General features: G+C 47.7%; 1 protein-coding gene across 1 annotated transcript in view; it reads right to left on the bottom strand.

Moving 5' to 3' along the window:
• LOC138580226 (centrosome-associated protein CEP250-like) overlaps nt 1–23,241 on the bottom strand; it is a 1,782,457-nt gene that overhangs the window by 1,492,525 nt on the left and 266,691 nt on the right. The gene's annotated exons all lie outside the window — the stretch shown is intronic.

Below are 23,241 nucleotides of genomic sequence, written 5' to 3'. Positions count from 1 at the left end.
TCAGCTCCAATAGGTTGATGTGTAGTTTGGACTCCGATGGAGACCAACGACCGCTGATGGTCAAGTCGTTGGCATGGGCTCCCCACCCCGTGAGTGAGGTGTCTGTGACTATTGTTATCTCCGGCCATGGTTGCCAAAACAGTTCTCCTTTCAAGATGTTCTCTGGATAGGCCCCCCATAGAAGGTCGCGGGTTACCTTGTCCGGGGATCCGGAGGAGATCTGTCATTCTCCCTGAGAATTGCGACCACTGAGTTCTCAGTGCCCACTGAAGAGATCTCATTCTCAGGCGAGCCTCTGGCACAAAGAAGATGCAGGATGCCATGAAGCCTAGCAACCTCAAAAAGTCGAAGGCTGGGAGACGTTGGGCATTTTGAAACTTGTTGACCATCTGCAGAATATCTTGAGCCCTCACCTCTGGTGGTGAGGCTTTTTCCAGGGAAGTGTCCAGGACCGCTCCAATGAACTGGAGTCTCTGTGATGGTATCATCTGTGACTTCTTTAAATTGAGGGAGAAGCCCAGTCTGTGAAGGAAGTGGCAGACATAATCTACTGGGTCTGAGCTTGTTCTGAAGATACAGCTCTGATCAGCCAATCGTCCAGGTAGGGGTAGACGTGGATCCCTTCCCTCCTTAGACTCGCAGCCACTACCGACATTAGCTTGGTGAAGACCCTCGGGCGGAGGTCAGCCCAAATGGCAGAACTCGAAATTGATAACGAGAGTCACCAATTGCGAACCTCAGGTATTTCCTGTGTTTGAGATGGATTGGCACATGGAAATAAGCATTCTGAAGGTCCAGAGATACCAGCCAGTCCTGGAGCTGGATGGCCTGAAGGATCTGAGAGAGCGTTACCATCTTGAACTTGTCCTTCATGAGGAACTTGTTCAATTCTCGTAGGTCCAGGCTGGGTCTCAGTCCTCCGTCCTTCTTTGGTATGAGAAAGTAGGGGGGAGTACCAGCCCTTGTTCCTGTCCGCTACAGGTACCGGTTCTATGGCACCTTTCTCTAGCAGGTCTATAATTTCCTGCAAGAGGAGCGGATCTGGAACTTTTAGAGAGCTGTTCCCCGGTGGATGACTATGAGAGATGTGTGGAAAGGGTAGGCAGTAACCCTGGGCAACTGTCTCCAATGCCCAAGCATCTGACATAATAGCCTGTCATTCCGTCAGATGGTGAGTTAACCTGCCCCCTACAGGTGTTTTGTGTGGAAAGACCTCAGGGTGGTTTGGGGGCGGCTGATGCAGATGCCGAGGGTAAAGAGGCACCTGCTGCTGCTGCGGTCTTAGTACTTTTGACCCGTCCACCTCGGGTGGATCTCCTTTGGCCTCTTTGAGCCGGCTGTCCTCTGCCTTTCCCGAATGCAGAATAATAACGAAAGGACTTTCCTCTTCCAGAGGTTCCCGAGGGGCGAAAAGGATAGCAGCTCCTAAAGATCTTGCTGCTGCTTTAGATGTCTGCAACTTTTCCAGACTGTCATCAGCCTTTTTTCCGAATAATGAAGAGCTGTCAAAGGTATATTCAAAAGTCTGGCCTGTACATCTGGAGAAAAGCCAAACTTTCGCAACCACGCATGCCTGCGGATTGTTTTACTAGCCGCCATGGCCCTGATGATACTGTCAGCGGAATCGATGCCAGTTTGAAGTGACTTGCACATGGCATCTTTGCCATCATTAATAATGTTAAGGAAGGCTTCCTTTTCCTCTCCTTCGGATATGCAGTCAGCTGCTGATGAAGCACACTCCCACAGTGTGTGACTGAACCTGGCGAGAATATAGGTGGCGTTGATGGACTTCAACGCCATACTACAAGCAGAGAAGACTTTCTTTGCCATAGAATCGTACCTCTTGTCATCTCTATCCTATGGGACAGTAGGGTAAGCGGTCCTGCTGCTTGATGAAGTTGCCGCTTGGACCACCAGGCTCTCTGGAGTCGGGTGTTTCGATAAGTATTCAGGGTCAGCTGCAGCTACCCTATACTTGGCTGATAATCTTTTATTGACAGCAGGGATAACTTCAGGAGTTTCCCAATTAGATGTAATCTTTCTTTGTAAGGCTGCATGGAAGGGCACCACAGGATCCTCCGGCGGACCTTTGTCTAATATGTCTCTCAGGTCATCCTGTTGAAAAACAGGCGAAGGCGCAGACCAACCCATGAATTCAATAATTTTTGCCATCAGGGTTTTATAGGGTGTTTCGGCATGTTCCCCTGGGTCTGGCTTAACAAAATCCACTTCTGGGGAAGTGTCCAGTCCACTTGCCTCATGTAATGACTCCTGTAGGTCTTTCATCCTTCTTTCCTCAGAGGTGAAATCCTCTGAAACAGGTAGTGTGGTCCTCTGCAACCCGAAGGTTTCCTGGTCAGAATCTTCCCCTTCTTCATAAATTGAAGATAATCCAGGGTACTCTGACCTCTGAAATGGTATAAAGCCCATTTCTAAGGCACAAGGAGCCAAACTCGTAATTATTGGGCGAGAAAACGTCGATGCCGATGTGACAGGCTTCGAAGGCGCTGAGAACGGCGTCGAGAAAACTGGAAGAGGCCTACTCGAGGATGTCAACGACTGTCTCGGTGTCGTGCCGGAGGCTCTTGGAATCACCGTTGGTTGTGGAGTAGCCGTGATCTTCTCTTTCATCGGCGTCAATGTCAGCGTTGACGATGGCGTCCCGATCCATGCGTCGAAGGAATCTTCGACGACAGCGGCGGCGAAGACGGTGCCTTCTGACCCGATGGCCTGTGGCGCTCTCGGGTGGAATGTTTCGCTGGGTGCTGCGTTTCGCAGCGTTTTGATTTTTTGGGTTTTTCACCAGGGGTATCACCCTCAGCTGTCTTCGAGGGGGTTGAGGCCGCTTTCTCGAAGAAGCTTAACATTTTCTTCCTGAATTCCTCCCACTCAGCCTGAGAGCTGTGTTTTGTGGGGCAGGAGACCCTTTCTGGGGAAACAGAAGACGACGAGGAAGGGGATCTTCGACATCTCTTCTTTGAGTGTCTTGATCTCGACGAATGGTGGGAGCTACTTCGAGATCTAGAATGGGAATGTTTGACGGCGAGGAGACGAATGCCTCGACTCAGCCGAAGAAACTTTCGAGGAGGTTTTGACAGACTTACCTCTCTCGAGCTTCCCCTTGCGCTCCTTCAAGGCTTTCGCCGTCAAGGACATGCAGTCCTCCCACTCCGAACAATGGTGCTCGGCTCCCATGCACCACAAGCAGATCCTGTGTGGATCCGTTATCGACATTTTTTTACCGCAGTCTCGACATTTCTTGAAGCCGGATCGCGGCGTTGTCGGTTCCGGTGAAGATGCCATCGAGAACGAGTTGGTATATTTGAGTAGATGTAAATTAGATTATCTGACTGAACTGAGCAACGATGTTCCGAGGCCCCACGAAGCACAGAAAAACAGAACTGAGCAACGGACCCCGCGCGTGGCTATTTATGGGCATGGTGACGTCGGCGCCGATACGGTGGCCGTCGAGGGACATCGACTCGGCGGACGTCGACGCGCAGCGCCCTCTGCAGAAAAAAATTCTGAGGCCAGCAAGCTGGAAACGTATTATCAAAGATAAGGAATACGTCGGAGGACACAATCCCTTCAAAATACACAGTCAGAAATCACAGAGGCGAGGAACCGTCCGATGCGCAACGCAAGCTACTTATACCAGTGTCGACATCACAACCGAGGAAAGGGCGGAGGCTGTCGAGGGCCATGACTCAACGGCGCCCGATACTATGGAAAAAAGTTTCCGAAGCTGCAAGCAGACTTATGAATACATCAAAGATGAGGAAGACGTGGGAGGACACAATCCATTAGAATAGACATGTATTATACACAAAGGCAGAGGTGATAATTGTTACGCTCACCTGGCTCCCACAGAGGCGTCGATCTGGACTGGACTGCTGCAGTCTCCACCAATGTGAATTTTAGGGCCGAGGTGACGGACTGGACTGGCCCACCTAGCTTCGTTTGCTTTGCCCTTAGGAATATTCGTCTGCAAATGGAGAAAGGGAATTAACCACCCGTGGAGTTGAGCGTAAATCCCCCACCCCGCTGTTCTCCCCACTGATCACCTTGGATGGCCCCTCTTATAGTCTCACCTGATGATTTGAAAAGATGAGCTCTCCATCCTACATGGAGCGAAGGGGCGCGTAGATAACCAGTTGCTTCACTGGCTCGAAGGAATTGGTGAGTTCCAGGACAATATTGACTCTGATATTCCCGGCAAGACGCCGTAAGTATGTAGTTCGTCAAATGCCTGACTTTCACTCTTGTCCGATTCCTTGCAGGTTGCAGCTTGACCCTACTGAAGAGTTCCTCGTGGCAACCGGTAATGTTCTGGTAAGGATTTGTATTATCCAACACAGTTCGATAAAATAATGTCCATATGTAACCTGTTGCTTTCTCCCTTATTCAGGCGCTGAGAGAAAGTATGAAGTCTCTGGGAATAATACCTCCGGTGGTAAAATCAGGTAAGTCTTTTGTGGTGAGGAGGGTTCCCCTTGTTAGTCCCTTGTTTCACCTTGCTGTCCTTTTGTTTCCCCTCAGTGGCCTGGGTTCGGCTAGGATGCAGTGGAATCTGCGCCGACCCGTGAAGAAGAAATGTACCCCCGGTGGTAAAATCAGGTAAGTCTATGGGGGGTATTCCTCTGTGTATTCCCTTGGCTCACCTTGCTGTTCTTGTCTTCTCCTTAGGTGCCGGAGTGGTGCGGGAACATGCAGGAGGATGCAGTGAAATGTGAAGATGCTGCGAAGGCCAGTGAGTTCAGCGCGGCGCTGCAGCAGGCGAGGCGACACGCATAAAATAACTTCTTTCTTCCAGCTCGAAGGCGCGATGGATCGGGAATTCAGGTAAGGAACAAAGGTATTGCTCTTGTTCTAACCTTTTCTCCTTCTTTCTCCCTTTTTCTAGGAGCTCCAAACTCAAGTTGGGCGTGGCAGAAGACTGGATGCAGACTTGCAGGCACGATGAGCGTTACGCTGCTGGATGCAGAATAACGCGAAGCGTGTGCTGCTCTTTGGGCGTGGTTTAAATAGCCTCCAAAGTAGTCCCAGGTAAGTATTCCTCCCCAGCCCCACCCGAGTAAAAAAAATAGTCCCTAGGTAAAATAGTCCCTTCCAAGCCTCGTTTGGCTTGGAGCTCTTGCAGCATGGTCTGCATCAGGTGAGTTTTAATCTATGAGCCTTGCGCCTATGGCGCCAGGACTGACTCTCCATATGAGCCTGGCGCCATAGGCGCCAGGACTGCACCCAAATAGCCCCTAGCGGGGGTTGTTGGGCTTGCTTGGGGTAACTTGATGCCTGCTTCCGGGGTTGCTGGACTTGGCCTGGATCCCCGGGGGTAGGCATCATGACATAATTCACAAGTAAAGGAAGTACTTTAAAACTGTAGGATACTATAAGAGCACTTTGTAATATTCTTTGGATAATAAACCACAGTAGTAGTAACCCTAGAATAACATTGGTAGTAACAAATCACTAAGTAAAACCATCCAAAACATATGTTCAAACTGTTGCACACTTTTAGAACTACTTTATCCCACCCTATCTTATTGAGTCAAACCCTATATTATGCAAGTCTCTCTGTGTTCAGCTGGGTCACTGGGCCACCAATGGCCAGGTGTGGAGCAGGAAAGCATGGTAAAAGGTTCAGTGTGGCAGAGTCCAACAGGAGTCTCTTCCAGTATTGCAGGTAAGTAAAGTTAGTTTTACAGAGGCAAGGGAATCAGGGTGTTCCATTGTAGGCTTGCCCCAAGGACTAGTGTCCTAAGGCAGGGTTAGATTAAAATGAGTGGTACACCCCAATGTAACTATGGGCGACCTGGAGGGGGTGCAAGATAAAGTTACCTCCAGGCCCCAGGATCAAGCAAGCAAGCGAAAAGGTAAGTTGTACCAGGGGTAGGACAGTACCTTTAGGTGAAGAAACAGTTGCTGCAGGATGGTTCCAGCGGTGAGGCGACAGCAGAGCCAGTCACTGGTTTCTCAGTCTTGGCGACAGAAGAAAGTGACTTCAGTGGATCTGGCGACAGCACTCGTGCAGACAGACGCCCAGCAAAGGATCGGCTCGGTTCTGGCTTGTTGGCGCCTTTTTCCAGGCTTGGTGTAAGGACGGTTGTTGCAGTGGGTCTCTCTTCTCGTTTTGTCGGTCATCGTCTCGGGTGAGGGGAATTTAGGGAGCTGTAACAGGTAGACTTGGAAGGATGCTCACAAAGTTTCAGGCAAAACCGTGCACAGCAATGCAGCCGAGGCCCCAGGTTATTGGCGAATTGCAGGCCGTGGAGGTTGCAGCGCCTCAAGGGATGGCGCAAAATGCAGTTAATCTTGGGGCTGATTAGGAACACCAGTCCACGGGAGGAATAACGTCATCTTCTGATCTTCCCTGTTGCTTAGAAGTTGAGTTCGGGGGAGCAGCGGTTGCTCAGCATGCGGTGGTGGTCGCTGGAAGTTGCTGGTAGTTGCTGGTGTTGTCCTTCGTATTCTTCTGCTCCAGTGATCGTCTCTGGGTTTCAGCTCCAGGACCTCTGGATTTATGCAGGAAACCTGACTGTTTCCACCAATCGTATCTTATGCACCATTCAAACTTGGGGATGGCTGTCCAATGGGGGCAGCCAGCCAGTCTGAACTGGCACACTGCAGGACACTGATGTTGGCACACCATGCTGCATCTTTGGTGCCGGCTTCTGTAGGTGGGGCAGGTGACTCCAGTTCTCTTAATACTGTAAAGAATTCTTTTGTGTCTGATTTAACGTTCTGAATTCTTACATTGTAGGTCTCTTTTGGTGTTGAGAAGAACCAGTTACTTACCAACTGTAACGTTCTTTCGACTGGATGTTCCTCTCACATATCTCTCATTTTATGATATTCGTAACCTGCCAGCTTTGCTGCTTCGGAAAAAGAAATCTCTGCAGATGGTGCTGTGCATGAGGTCGTGTCGTCGATGACCCTCGATGGGCTCCGTACTGTGTCGACTTCACCATCAGTATAAGTAGTTTGTGCCGCGCCCGTTGGCTTCAGTTCTGTTTTTTCGAGGAAATATTCGAGGAACACCCAGGCGTGCCTCATGACTGATAGACTCTTCGTGAGAGGAAAGTGTAAACAACGTAAACTGTACTGCAGGGTAGGATGGGAGGGGTGATGAGGACTACTTGGGAAGAACATCCAGTCGAAAGAACGTTACAGTTTGTAAGTAACTTGTTCTTCGAATGGAATGGAGTTTCAGTTGACCTCCCCCACTTCCTATCCTGCCAGTCACTCAAAGTGTCCTTTGCAGGCTTTCCAAGGGAAGCCCGGCGAAGACAAAGGGACAAGAGGACCCTTCCCCACTTAGCAGGGCAGAAAAAAAGACATAAGAAATGACAGGCCATCTTGTTTAGGGATTTAAAATGTACAGCCACCATTTTGGGCAAATGGTGTCCCTTGTGACCCCCTACCGCACCTGCACATACAGCCTGTGATGACAGTTCACGAAAAGTTGTGTAAAAGGTACGCTGCCACCAGCCTAAACAGACTTGTCGTAGTAACCAAAAACGTACCAGAGAGCCGAGAAAAGGCATACATTGGATCCCCTCAGCACTCCACATAAGGTGAGGTGTGCTGATGTTGCGAAATAAAACACAGGTAGGATGAAAAGTATTCCCCTGCCTTGGTAACTTTAAAACGCTTGCCAAGTAAAATAAAAATCAATGCTGTGTGTTGCTTTAGTAAATTGTAGATGCTTTTAAAATTGGAGGAAAGCAGGACTCCACAATGAAATACCTAAAAGAGGTAAAAAGGGTTACCATGATCAGAGTAAAAGAATGAGTGTGGAAAAGGATTCCCACTCACTCAGGAGAATCAGTCAAAAAATTCAAGAGTCCAGCGAAAAGTGCTGGATGACTCACAGGTGGAGAGGAGAGAATTTCGCACAGGATGGAAATCTACTCTTACAGTAGGTGTCCCCAGGGTCCTGATCCAGTAGTTGGTTTACAATCATCCCTTTCTACCACTAATCTGCATTTTCTGGGGTGGGCCTTGTGCTCCCCTCAGCAACCAGCTCTTCCTGGGCTGCTGGTTCTCAAACCCTGGGGTAGAACTCATCACTAGGGCTCCTTTGGGGTCAGTCTCCTGCCTTGTTGTGTCACCTGCTGCAACTGTGGGGTATAATTAGATCTTTTCTGACTTTTGTCCAGAACTGCAGCATATCTATGGGGTTTGTCCCACTGATTCATTTGGGAAAAATTTTAGAAACTTCTTTAACTCCTTTAAAGTTACATACAAAACGTACTTACTGAGGTATTTTCCTCTATTCCCCCATGGGACCCTGGAGTTACTAGCCCTAGGGGGATGACTAAAACACCTGACAAAGGGAAGCCAAACCTTTCAAAAGGGGATAGCGTAGACAGAGCAGAAAGGATAGGGGCAGTAAATCGACAAAGATACAATTAGTCCACACACCTAGCTCCAGAAAATACACCACAGTGATTTACCGCAAAATATATACTTCAAAAAAGTAGGGTAAAGCATATATATATGTAGTCTGCGGCATCGAACAGAGGTAAGCCCTTCACCACAGTTCACAACTCCCCTGCACCCACTTCACATTAATGCTGCAAAATTCAGAGAAAAATATGGAAATCTTACCTTCTCAAAAACATTAGAAGACGCCATCCAAGAAAGCAGAGAGGGGCTGGGACTGGGTTTGAAATAAAAGCCAAGAGTGGGAGTAGGAGAATGTAGGGGGTGGCGATGGAGCTGGGAATGGAATGCAAGGCCAAAGATGTGAAATGGGAAGGGGGGACGGCTGGCACAGATCATTTAACACCAGTATCGGGCCAGTGGTTGAAAAAGGCTTTTCTAGGAGCCATTACGGGTTATATATGCCATTGACTTTATTGGAGAACTGAGTGTGCAAAATAGTGCTTAAAAAGCCTTGGGAACAGGGAACTGTATGATACAATTTCCCTATTCTTAATAGTGCCCCATTCACCAAACTTGAAAAGCGCATGGCATATCGTCTCTAACCTGTGACACCACCACAGTGTGACCAGGGGTTTTCAGCTGGTCAACTGCTAATTGCTTTCGCATGGGAACCTGCCATTAAAATCCCTTTGATTTTGGAGCTACCAGTTCCAGAAACTATTTTTCCTCTCAGAGATTTGCTGATCAGAGGAAGGCCCATTTACAAGTGCCTGGTCTTTTGGCTCTTTTTGCTTGTTTCTGGTTAGAAGGACAACTTCATCCTTTTTCAGGCTGACTCTTCACGTTTGCAAGCCAAGCCTGGCTTGCAAGCTCCCAGTTTCCAGCCTGAAGCCTTTGCTTGCAGGTTTATTGTATGGTTTCGAGCTTGGTGTGATGCCAAACATTACACGCAGACCACTTTAATGTCTCCAGTTTATAGATATTTTAACACAATTATCTTGCTAGGTTATCTTCAATCCGGCTTCCGAGCACTCCATGGCACAGAGATCGCCTTGATTGATCTGAAGGCCAACATATGTCATACTGTGGATTTGGGACAGGTTGTGCTTCTCATGCTCCTCGACCTCTCTGCAGTGTTTGACCTCGTGGATCACTCCTTGCTGCTTGAGAGGCTGGGGAGTATTGCCAACTGCTCTAGCAGTGCTTTACAATGGTTGGCCTCTTTCCTTAGTTTAGTTTATTATTTGTAGAGCACATCAAACCAGGAGGTATATGGGCGCTTGCTTACATGAATAGTTACAGGTACATACAACAAAGAACAGAGAACCTGGCTTATTGACTATGTTACATATTGATCAATGGGCCCAGGTGAAAAGGTTACATAATGACACTGGAATGTTACAGGTACATGAGAAGAACAGAGGACATGGCTTGATGACCGGGTTACAAATTGGTCATGAGGTCAAGTAACGGTTGCAAAAAGATACATTGGGTGGTACACTAATACATAGGGATGAGACAGTGTTGCAGAATAGGGGGTGGCAGGTCGAGAGGTTACTTTGTAGGTGCATTGTTTGTGGAGTCTGGGCTGTGGTGTTACCCGAGCTGGGAGAAGAGCCAGGCTTTTTACTTTGGATCTGAATGTCCAGAAGGAGGGTTCGGCTCCGATGGTTGGGGGCAGGAAATTCCAGTACTTAGCAGCTAGGATAGGGAAGCTGGATCCTCCTGCCATTTTTAGTTTGTATTTCGGGATATTGGGGCGGTTGAGGTAGTGGGATCTCGTGGGTCTGTCGGAATGGTGCCTGGTGAATTCGTCAAATAAGTATTTCGGGGCTGTGCCTGTGAGGCATTTATGAGTGATGACAAACGTGCATAGCGTGATTCCATCACGCACTGGTAGCCAGTGTACGTCTCGTCTGATGGCTGAGATATGGTTGGAGCGGGGGATGTTCATGGCTGATCTAAGGGTGTTATTTCGTAGAACGTGAAGTCTGTTTAGGTTCTTTGCCGAGGAACCTAATAGTAGGGTTTTACAGTAATCCAATTTGTGGGATGTGGGGGATGGAATTGCGCTAAACACCATTAGGCTAAGAAACAACAATCAAAGTAGAGTATTTTAATGGTTTGGAATGAAGAACAGCCGACACGTGTTTCGACACTTGCGTCGTCTTCAAGGCATAAGTATTTAGAAATGGCCAATGAATATGAGAAACCACACTGGAGATTGATGGGTAAGTACCCGTTGAAGAATGTATATCTTGATCAATATGAAAAGACAATTGGCTGGGACGAATATATCGCTCGGTAAATCGAGTATGGAGCAAATTAAATGAGAAATCGGCTGTTCTTCATTCCAAACCATTAAAATACTGTACTTTGATTGTTGTCTCTTAGCCTAATGGTGTTTAGCGCAATTCTATCCCCCACATCCCACAAATTGTTAATATAGTATCAACCTGTGTGGCCAGGTTGACCGGGATTGGACTGCTGCTCACACCACCCCTTAGATTTCTTTTCACTGCAGACTCCTATAGTGATAAATAGCGCACAGGTATCGTGTTGCGAGTCCACAATCCTTGTACCCTGTTTTACAGTAATCCAACTTCGATAGTGTGAGGCGGTTGTTAGTAGATAAGTAGGGTTTGCAGGCATTCATCAATTTGTTGGTATATGCCGTGGCTAAGGCTGTGGTGCTAACTTGTTTTGTGAGGGAGAGGGTAGAATCTAGCTAGATACCCAGCATTCTGACCTCATTGGCAACTTTGATATTCCCATCAATGTTAAAGGTCTTATAGTGTGTGTCCAGACTGTTTAGCCGGGCTGGTGAGATGGTGATCAAGAGTTCGGTCTTATTGTTGGTAAGACATAGGCTTTGGGCTGCCATACAAGCCCGGATTTCGAGGTAGACATCATTGAACAGTTTGGAATCTTCATCATAGCAGCCAGTGAGCATGATGAGGATATCGGTGTCATCTGCATAATTTGTGAAGGCGACACCCAGACTGTCGAGGCGATCAAAGAGGAGCTTTGTGAAGATGTTATAAATCGTGAGTGACACACACGAACTCTGTGGGACTCCACAGTGGATGGGTATTGGGTCAGCAGAGGCTGAGGGAGAAAAAACCCTGGTTGTTCTGTTCGAGAGGAAAGATTGGATCCAGCGTGCTGCGTTCAGGGAGAATGCTGCCGCTGAGGTTAAATGTTTGGTCAGGATCGGATCGGATGGTCGACCAAGTCGAACGCTGCCGAGAGGTCCTACAGTAGGAGTATGGCGAGTTTACCGTTGTCCTTGGTTTCGTCCAATTGGATTTTTAGGTCCAAGCGTGCGGTTTCAGTACTGTGTCTAGGTCTGAAACCGAACTGTCATAGGCCAAGTAGGTTATTGTCCTCCAAATGTTTCTGAATCTGGAGTTAGGCTGCTCCATCTAATAATTTTAGGAGGAATAGGACCGTTGTTATGGGTCTATAATTGGTCGGTGTATTAAGGTCTAGGTTGTTTTTCTTTGAGGAGGGGCATAACCCAGGCCTCTTTAAGATTGTCAGGGACTGAAGAGCTTTTGAAGGATGAGTTAATCAATGCAGTGATGAAGGGGGCTAGTTCTTTTGCTCCTTCCTTAATGATTGGGGCTGGGCAGGAGTCTCCTTAGCATTTTGAGTGTTTTAGTCCCATGATGATGTTTCTCACCTCTTTGATGGTGACTGGTGAGAAGCGGAAAGGGCAGCAAATGGGGGACTGGGTGTCAGATAATTTATGTGCGTTAGCACTCAAGGCCAGATTGTTTTTTTTTGTCTCGATTTTGGCTTGTAGTGATGTTATTTTGTCTGAGAGAGCCTTCTGGATGTTGGCACACCATGCTGCATCTTTGGTGCCGGCTTCTGTAGGTGGGGCAGGCGACTCCAGTTCTCTTAATATTGTAAAGAGTTCTTTTGTGTCTGATTTAACGTTCTGAATTCTTACATTGTAGGTCTCTTTTGGTGTTGAGAAGAACAAGTTACTTAATAACTAACGTTCTTTCGACTTGATGTTCCTCCCACATATCCCTCATCTTATGATATTCGTAACCTGCCAGCTTCGCTGCTTTGGAAAAAAAATTCTCGGCAGAGGATGCTGTGCACAAGGTCGTGGCGTCGATGTCCCTCGATGGGCTCCGTACTGTGTCGACTTCACCATAAATAGTACGTGCCGCGCCCGTTGCCTTCAGTTCTGTTTTTTCGAGGAAATATTCGAGGAACACCCAGGCGTGCCTCATGACTGATACTTCGTGAGAGGAAAGTGTAAGCAGTGTAAACTGTACTGCGGGGTAGGATGGGAGGGGCAATGAGGAATATGTGGGAGGAACATCCAGTCGAAAGAACGTTATAGTTTGTAAGTAACTTGTTCTTCAAATGGATTGTGTCCTACGACGCATTCCTCATCTTCTGATACGCTCCCATAGCAGTGGTAATTTTGGAGGTTGAAGTACTAGTTATTCTTCTCATGGACAGAATGAAGTACTGCCTTGGCAAATAAACCTTAATTGGAAGAAGAGGCATCTAAGCAATAATGCTTGATGAAGGTATGCATTGATGCCCATGTTGCAGCTGAACAAATCTGCTGCAGGGACTCCCCTCTTCAGAGCCACAGAAGTAGCCATCCCCCTAGTGGAATGGACTCTAAGCCCATCTGGTGGGTCCTTTCCCGCCAATCTGTAGCATTCAATTATAGCCAGAATGATCCAGTGGGATATAGTTTGTTTTGTCACTGCTAATGTCAATTTATGACCTGTATAACCTACAAAAAGTTGGTCATCTTGATGTAATTTTGACATTCTTGAAAGGTAAAAACTGGAAGCCCTTTTAGGGTCCAGTCTCTGCTCTTCATTGCCCAAATGAGGAGGAGGATAGAAGGTTGTTAATATGATTTTTGTGACAAGTGGAAGTCAGAAACTACTTTTGTTAAGAAAAAGGGTTTAACCTTAAGAACCACTTTGTCCTTGTAAAAATTAGTATATGGAGGGTTACATGAGAGAGCCTATAGTTCACTAACCCTGCGGGCTGATGTTAAAGCCACAAGAAAGACAGTCTTTAATGTTAGAAGCCTCAAGGGACAGGAGTGCAGAGGCTCAAAATGTATACAAGTTACAAACTTAAGTACTAGATTTAAATCCCAAGTTTGGACATGAAAGGGGACTGGAGGGTACATATTAGTAAGCCCTTTCAAGAATTGAATTATTAATGAAATTTTGAAGAAACCTCTTCCGAGGAGCGCTTGAAAATGGACAGCGCAGCTAGATATCCTTTAATTGTCCCAATCTGGAGCCCCAGATTGGCTAGATGCAATAGGAAAGAGCACCATTGGAGTGCCACATTGAAATGGGTCCAAATCGTTATCTTTGCACCAGTTCCTGAACTTGTTCCGATGACATTGGTACAAAGATTTTGTTGCTGGCGTTCTGGCCGAAAGCAAAATCTCCATTACGTCACCCGGAAGATCCCAATCCTTGTAGCTCAACCGCTCAGAAACCATGCGTCCATCCAGAAACCTCTGGATGGAGAACCCGACCATCCCCTTGCGAAAGAAGATCCTCTCTTTGCGGAAGACGTATTGGAGGGCAGATGGACATGTCCAGAAGGTCCGGGTGCCACGTCCACCTGGCCCAATCCGGGGCAATTAGGATCATGGTTTTCCTGAACTTTCTCAACCTCCCGATTACTTGAGGAATCACAGGGACTGGAGGAAACGCATACAGAAGTGGGAACTTCCAATCGACCACAAACGCATCTCCTAGAGCTCCTCTTGGACGAAATTCCCTTGAACAGAACTGTTCACACTTCCAGTTGACCGCGGTCACAAACAGATCCACTTGAGGGACTTCCTGAGCTAGCTCCTACTCGTGGGAGACTGCTCTGCCTGCTCAGAGCGTCTGCCGCTGTGTTCTGCTCTCTGGCTAGATGAACTGCCGATAGAGAGATTCCCTCTCGTATTGCCCAGACCCAGAGCTGCATTGCATCTCTGCACAGTGGTAGTGATCCTACGCCTCCTCTCTTGTTGAGGTAGCACATGGCCACTGTGTTGTCCGTCATTATCAGGACGTTCTTTCCCTGCACAGAGGTCAGGAAGGCCTTCAGCGCTAGTCTGATTGCCCTCAGCTCCAATAGGTTGATGTGTAGTTTGTACTCCGATAGAGATCAACGACTGCTGCTTGTCAGATCATTGGTGTGGGCTCCCCACCCCGTGAGTGAGGCGTCCGTTACTACTGTTATCTCCGGCCATGGTTGCCAAAAAGATTCTCCCTTAAGGATGTTGTTGTTGCAAGCCCACCATAGTAGATCCTGAGCAACTGCGCTCGGGACTTGCAGAAGATCCGACATACTCCCCGAGAATTGGGACCACTGAGTTCTGAGGGCCCATTAGAGAGATCTCATTCCTAGTCAAGCCTGTGGAACCAGGAAAATGCAGGATGCCATGAGGCCGAGCAACCTCAGAAAATCGCAGGCCGGCAGATGCTGGGCATTCTGGAACTTTGTTACCATCTGCAGAATGTGGAGAGCTCTCACCTCGGGAGGCGAGGCTTTGCCCGAGGAAGTATCCAAAACTGCTCTGATAAACTGGAGCTCTTGGGATGGTATCATATGAGACTTCTTGAAATTGAGGGAGAAGCCCAGTTTGTGAAGGAAGTGACAGGTGATCGACAGATGTTCCTGAGCTTGTTCGGGAGAACGCCCTCTGATCAACCAATCGTCCAGGTAGGGATAGACGTGAATTCCCCCTCTCCTAAGACTCGCTGCCACAGCCGCCATCAGTTTGGTGAAAGCCCTCGGGCGGAGGTCAGCCCGAATGGCAGAACTCGAAACTGAAAGTGAGAACCGCCAACCTCAGGTACTTTCTGTGCTTGGAATGGATTGGCACATGAAAGTAATCATCCTGAAGGTCCAATGATACCAACCAGTCTTGGAGTTGGAGAACGAAGGATCTGAGTAAGGGTTACCATCTCTAACTTGTCCTTCCCGAGGAACTTGTTCAAGTTTCTTAAATCCAAGATGGGTTTCAATCCTCCGTCCTTCTTTGGAATGAGAAAGTAAGGGGAGTACCAACCCTTGTTCCTCTCCGCTTCAGGTACCTGTTCTATTGCACCTTTCTGTAGCAGGGCTAAAATTTCCTGCAACAGGAGCAGATCTGGAATGTTTACATAGTTGGTTCCCGGTGGATGGTCCTGAGGCCTTTTTAGGAAAGGAAGGCAGTAACCCTGGGCTACTGTCGGCAGTGCCCAAGCATCTGAAGTAATGCCCCGCCATTCTTTCAGATGCTGATTCTGCCTCCCACCGGGGTTTTGTGTGATAAGGCCTCAGAATGATTTGGAGGCGGCTGCAGGAGCGGCTGAGGGCAAAGATGCCGTTCCTGAGGCTGGTTTTGCACTTTTTCCTCGTCCACCACGAGCAACATTTCTCTTGCCTCTTTGAATGGCCTGTCCTCTTCCTCTACCAAAAGAGGAGTAGTACCGAAAAGAACGACCTCTCCAGGAAGATGAGCCCGAATAAGGTTTCTGAGGCTGTTGCATGGAGGTGCTAAGAGATTTAGCAGCCGCTTTTGAGGTCTGTAGTTTTTCTAAGCTTTCATCAGCTTTACTACCAAACAGCCTCAAGCCATCAAAAGGCATGTTGCGTAGTCTGGCCTGCACATCTGGTGCAAACCCAGACTTCCTCAACCACGCAAATCTGCGTAGCACTGTGCTTGCAGCCATGGATCTGCTGATACTATCAGCAGTATCCAGTCAAGACTGGAGACATTCCCCCATTGCCTCCTTTCCGTCTTTGACAATATTCAGGAAGCCTTCCCTTTCCTCGCCTTCTGGAATATGTTCAGCCGCGGCAGAAATGCAGTCCCACAGGGTATGGGTAAACCTGGCCAGGGTACAGGTGACATTAGTTGACTGGAGAGCCATGCTACCTTACGGGCCCAAGCATCCACCTTTTTCATCCTCCCTATCCGGTGGGAGAGATGGATATGCTGTTTGTCTTGAGGAAGTAGCAGCCTCAATAACCAGACTTTCTGGAGTGGGATGCCTACTTAAATAATCAGGATCAGAACTAGAAGTTCTATACTACTTTGGAAAATTAGTGTTACCTGCAGCAATTGTATCAGGAACTTCCCAGTTTTTTTCTACCATTCTTTGAAGTGCCCTATGGAAGGGGAGAACTGGATCCTTCTGGGGCCCTGATCAAGTATATCAGTCATATCATCCTGATCAAAAGTGGTTGAGGCTCTACCCCAGCCCATGTATTTAACCACTCTATTCATTAGACTCCTGTACCCTGAATCTGCATGTTCTGCAGGGTCAGGTTTTGCAAACTCCAGCTCAGGTGACGCATCAATGCCACTAGCAGAGTGAAGGGTATCACACAGGTCTCTAATTTTCGATTCTGGATCGATTAATTCTTCTGGGACCTCTCTAGTACCATATTGCACTCCAAACGGAGAAACTTCTTCTTCAGAGCCACTTTCTTCAAATATAGAAGACAGACTTAAAGAAGTCTGACTTAGGTAAAGGAGTAAATCTCCTTTCCTGTACATGAGTTTGAGTCTAAGGAATCGAAGAAACCTTCGATGGTATCGAAGGAGTCTTCAAAGACACTGATGACGTCTTCGACAAAGGCGGCGAGAACGCTTTTGGCTTCGATGTCGAAGCAGTCGGCGCCGATGAAGTTGTTGAGGGCTTCAACGACTTATATTTTTTAGTCGGTGTCAGGGAAACACTCGATTCTCGATGAATCTTCAACAATTTGACGTTGCGTCGAGACTTTCGAGGTTCGCCTTTACTTCTGGATTTTTTCACAGTAGTTCTCGACTTCCCTGTGTCGTCTGACAGAGCGATCGGGGTCTGGCTCTTTTGAGGCTTCTTTGAGGGGGTCGAGACTGCATTCTCAAAGACCTTCATCATCTTCCTTCTAAATTCATCCCATTTTCTTGGGTAATCCGACTTAGTCGGACATCGTACCAATTCGGTAGACGTATCTGAGGAAGCAGAGGGAGATCTATATATCTCCTCTTGACCTTTTTTGAAGAGGACGATGAAGAGCGTCTCGACCTACTGCATCATCGAGACCTCTTAGAATGTTTAAGATGATCCGATTCTTTTGAATCGCTTAATTTCCTATGTCTTTTTGACAAGGCCTTCGAGGAGGCCTTGAAAGCTTCCCGCCCCACCGCCAGTTTACCTTTCTTCTCACGAAGGGTCTTCTCCGTCATCGACTGACGGGATCCTCAGTCCCCGGGTCGATGGTCTGAACCTAGACACCAACGACAAACGCAGGGAGGATCTGTAATCGACATCTTCGATCCGCAGTTGACACATTTTTTGAACCCCGTCTTGGGAGTAAAAGGGGTGGAAGAAGACGAAATTTTCTGAAGAAAATACCAAAGCGCACCGTTCGAGAGCGAGGCAATCGGAAAAATGGAACTGAAACTAACGGGCGCGGCACAAGCTATTTATACTGATGGTGACGTCGACACGGTACAGAGCCCGTCAAGGGACATCGACGCCATGACCTTGTGCATAGCGCCCTCTGCCGAGAAACATTTTCCAAAGTAGCGAAGCTGGAAGGATACGAATATCATATGATGAGGAATACGTGGGAGGACACAATCCATTTGAATGGCTGCTTTGTAGGTAGAAGCGGCTGTGGTGAATTTTACCTTATTGGGGATTGAGGGAATTTTTTGCCATATGGTTTCGGAGGCTCTTTTGGCATTACAAAATGTTTTTAACTCAACAGTGAACCATTTATTCAGGTGGGAAGAGGGCTTGGCCTTTCTTAGTTGTAGCAGTGCTATTTCATTCAGGGCTTGATCTATGGTGGTGTTGTACATTTCGACCAGCGAGGAAGGGTCTATGTCCGTGTTGTATGGCATGTTTGCAATGGGCTGGATGAGAGGGAGCAGGTTATTTAGGGTTATGTTGCGAGAGTTTCTGGACAGAATTTGGGGAGCAAGGACTGTGCTGGTGTTAGGGAAAACATTTTCCTGAATGGTAAATGTGATACAGTGGTGGTCAGACCAGGCACATGGCTCATTGTTAAGGATTGTGGTGGTGCAATTGTGGTGCCAGCCAATCCAGGGTTCTCCCTTTATTGTGGGTGGGTTCATTAATGCATAGTTTGAAGCAGAGTTGTGTGATCACGTTTTCTAGGATAGTGGCATTCACATCGTTGGGGTCACAGAGGACTAGGTTCAAGCCTCCCAACAGGATGATTTGTGAACCAGGTTTAGTATTTTGGTTCAGTAGGGAGGTGATGTCTTCCTCAAAGGTGGAGGTGGGGCCGGTAGATTAGATGAAATAGTAAGGTACGGGTGGCTGAGAAGGGAAGTTTGACCGACAACAGTTCGGCAGATGGTAGGCGTGCACTGGTAAATTCTCGGGCCAGGTGGGATTTAGCTATGAAGGCTACGCCGCCGCCTTTGCCTGAGGCTCTGTCTTGTCTGATAATCGTATAGTTCTCAGGGATGGCTAGTGAGAGGGTGGGTCCGGCTGCCGGGAATAACCAGGTTTCTGTTATGGCGAGGAAGTCAAGTTGTTTTAAGGTGATGAGGTCAGCAAGGTCAAGAGCATGGGCCAGTAGGGAGCGTGCATTGATGAGGGCACCTCAGATGGTGGGACTGGTAGGGATAGGATATTCAGTTGGCAGGGTGGAGGGCGCAGGGGATGGTGTATTATTAGTATTAGGGGTTCCCAGTGGGGTGTGTAATGGTGGGCATGTTAGGGTCCTGTTGCGTTAGGAGCTTAGGTAGGGTGTTCTTGTGCATTCCTCAGACTGAGTGGGCATGGGACAAGTGGCATTGGTGGGGGATGCGAAACGGAGGATCCAATCAGCTGGGGTGAGTGGGAAGGTGGTGAAGGGAGTATGTGGGTGAGCAGACGATGAGTGGTCATGGATTGCGGGTAGGAACTTAGTTGGGGATATGGTGTGAAATAGAGGTAGAAAGGTGGCCATAGTAAGCGTCACTCTTCTTAAAGTGGCCATGAAGGTGGTGTGGTTAGTGTGGGGCAGCACAAAATCGTGTATGGATAGGAGCAGGGCGCTGCGCAGTGGGGAAGTAATATCTTTATGGATAGCAGCAAGACAGCATGCTGGGTTATGGTGTTATGGTGCTGGGTACAGTGAGCCGCAAGCTGGGCTTGAAGCAACCATATAGTGGATGCAGTGTTAAGGCTAGGCGAAGAGGCAACACAATGGAAAATGGTAGTACAGTACCACATGTGTTATGGGGTTAGGTGCAGTAAGCAGTGTGCTAGGCTACCAGCGATTATAAAGCGATGTAGGGATGAGGCATAATAGTCACACAGTTAATAATGTATATGCAATACAACATATATTATGGAACTGGGTGCAGATGAGCAGCGAGGTGGGCTAGTAGCAAACATAAGGGAGGCAGCAATAAGGCAGCACAATGGACTATACTAGAGCAGTGCAGTATGTAGTATGGCATTTGATATAGCGATCAGCGCACTGGGCTGAGCGTAAGAGTGCGTGGCAGGGTTGGCGGCAGGTGAACAAGTGTGAAATGCGTAGGAGCGTGCAGGATCAGGAGAGCAGCAAACAAAACAGAATAGTGGGCGACGTAATCTTCAGTTAGATATAGACATTGTTCATATATGGGGTAGAGCAGTAGCAGACGTGGGTTTGGATGCGGAGGGGCCTGGGAGGCGTGAATATGCAGAACACAAAGACAGACAGCGTTCTAGAAATCGGCTATGCTTAGCTTACCCAGAGACAGGTTGATGGTTGTGGTTCAGGTGGATGGTGAAAAGGGCGACGCGCCTCGCGGCTCTGTTGCAGCGTAGACAGGCTCTAGCCTTATGTGGCGGGCCTTGAGTGGGAGGGCCACTCGGCATGTGCATTCCGATGGTGCAGGTCAGGAGAAAGGGGGTTCCTGGCCCAATCCTTGGCCCTAGGTCAGCCCAGGTGGCTTCTGAGGGTTTCAAATCAGCTCTGGAACTTCTTACTTGTGGTGTTGCACAGGGAGCCTGTCTTTCGCCTATTCCCTTTAATCTGTATATTCGTCCTTTTTTCAACTACTGGACAGTCTCGGCGTAGACTACACTAACTACGCGGTTGATACTCAGGTTGTCATAAAACTCTCTGCCAACTATGAGAATGACCTCCTAAGTATCAATCACATCTATGGTGTGATTGATTGAAAACTGGATGATAAACTCCTCCTTGGCTCTCAATGGAAACAACATTGAGTTTATGCTTGTCGTTTCTCCCCAGCGTCTGCTAAAATTAGACACTAGATATTCTGCCTTTGATATTGCAGGATCCCCCATTGAGACTAGCCCTTGGGTTAAGACCCTGGGCGTCTATCTTGACTCTTTACTAAACAGGAAGACACATGCTAGTCAGGTGAAAGCCTCATGTGCCTACACTACTTGCCTCATCAGGCAGATTAAACCTTTCCTATAAAATGCCAACGCTTCCTCCCTTGCAGTAGCGCTTGTCAATTCTAAACTTGACTATGGGAATTGCCTTTTGGCTGGCCCCTCCAAATCTAACATCAATATGCTTCAGGTCGGCCAGAACAATGTGGTGCAGGCTGTTAGCGGCCTCTCCAGAAGACAGTACATAACTGAGGCCCGTATCGCTTTGCAATGGCTTCCTGTTAAACACTGAATAATGTACTCCTCACTCACAAAAGTCTTCATGAGAAAGCTCCTGCATACCTTATGAATCGGATTAGGCATGCTCCTCCTGTTCGTTCACTTCGGTCTGACTCCACCCTGAAACTGGTTCCACCCAGATTTAAACTTGTGCAGTATGGTGGCATCAGCTTTGACTCCATGGCCCGTGCCTGTGGAATCTCCTTCCTGCTCCTCTCTGCATTTGTGATGAACTATCTTCCTTTAAAAAAGCCCTCAAAACGTTTCTCTTCGTTTCTGGTACCTATTCCTAGATGCTTCCCTGGTCCTGACCTGTCTCCTCCTTGCTCTTCTGACTAGCTGCGCACTGAGGCCTTCGGGCGCGTTACACCTTATAAGAGGTACAAAATAATAACAATGAGTACTTTAGCTCTAATATCCAGCATTTGAGGTAGCATTCAGTTTTCCCTAGGTCATAATGCTCTAGGAAAGAGTGCAATCAATTTCTGGTGTTATTTCTCAAAATCTAGTTTACGGTTCCCATCTCATTCATGTTAGTTCTAAAGAGAGATAGCTCTATTGTCTAAACGTGTTAGCTGATTGGTCTGTCCCTTTATTCTCATACCTTTTACATTCCCTGTCTAAAGTTCCAGCCAGATTTATTTTCTCTTACCCTAGTCACTAAGTCAAATATGCAGTCCAGCTTTTCATTACAACCGTCGCAGATTATCCATCAGCCTTACTGCTTCATGAGACCATGTCAACCTGTGCGCTCTAGTGATTTGGATCAGTTTCCGTGTGCCATTGAGTAAATGCTTTATAGAACCTTGTTCCGATACCACCAAAGTGAGCTCTCTTTCCCCCACATAGATGCTGAATAACTTGGAGTGAGGACAACAGTCCTAAACTGTACCTCTGGTTGGAGCCCCTGTACACTTTACTTTTTCCGGAGGGGTTTACAGACCCTTTTACCCTGATGTTCCCTAATCCAAGTGCTCGTCAGGAATAAGACCCAAAGATAGGCAGTTTTAGGTAGGATTTTCTTGTATGCTGCTTTTCAGCTTCACTTTGTGAGAACCTCAATATTTTTGCTGTCTTTCTGTGTGCTAACTTTTGCTTCTGACAAAGAGAAGTTATTTTTAAAGTTTGCCTTCCCGTGTACACAATTTATTATGGGAAGACTGGGTGGCGGCCCCTATGGCTACCAGGGAAAGGGTAGCCCTTGTACACTCTTTTTTCACCCCTAGGTGAAATCCCTCATCCAGGGTGAATGCTTGGTACAGCCTGGTGGCAACGTTCTCTTTACATGGTGGTACTACATTGCACCATTTTTTTTATGGCAAGGTAGCCTTTGTATGTATCGTAGCAACAACTGCTGCCATGTTTTTAAAGCCCTATGACCCAAATAACTGGATTTATTAGTCTTCCTCGTGTTTGGTGGCAGGAACGGCCAGATAATGTCTTTACCCGTCACTGGTTCTGAAGAGAGAACCCAAAAGAATTAACAGGAACATGTTTGGGTTGGGCAGACATCTCCAATGCCATAACACCACTTAGTAGAATGTGGGATGCCATGAGATGATGTTGGCGGGGCATCCACAATTGGATGGCTGCCAATTCTTCGAATATTGCACAACCAGTGAATGGAAAGCTAGGGCAGTCGTCAGCCCAGCAGATGTGTATATCTGGTCCGGATTCTTGTGTCGACCACGATTCAACCTGATCCTTAGGAAGCCAAGATGAATACAAGTGCTGAATTGGTTGCTACTGAATCCTGTCCTCCTGAAAAATGCTCTGTCTCTCTTCAGACAGGGGAATACTGTTTTAGGTGGTTCCCGTCCTTGAAGAAGAGAGCACAGTTGATTCACCATCATTCACAGCTTGCTGGGGCTCCCCTGAATCTTCTGGAACCGAGTGTCTCTTATTTTCGGTAGGAGACTCCTGTTGTGCCTGAACTTCAGCTGGCGTTCCTCACCCTTTGGGCAAGCTATCATGGGACATTCTGCCTAGTAACCCTGTTTGAACTGTCACTGGGCCAGGTTGTCTGCCTGTGCAGAGGCATTTGTCCCTTCCTTAGTCGTCTGAGACTTGTTGTAAGGGTCAGGCTGGGACTGCTCCACTGTTGCTGCTTTTGATGCACTCTCTTTGCCATGGGTTGCTTGAAGAAAGTCGTTCAACATCGTTGACCCGGACATGATCGCCCTGCCTTTTCATGGACCTCTGGTTTTGCAACGAGAGA

The sequence above is a fragment of the Ambystoma mexicanum genome, chromosome 3p (genome assembly GCF_040938575.1).
Source record: "Ambystoma mexicanum isolate Mex_15411 chromosome 3p, UKY_AmexF1_1, whole genome shotgun sequence".
NCBI lineage: Eukaryota > Metazoa > Chordata > Amphibia > Caudata > Ambystomatidae > Ambystoma > Ambystoma mexicanum.
This window is presented reverse-complemented; position numbering and strand designations above follow the sequence as displayed.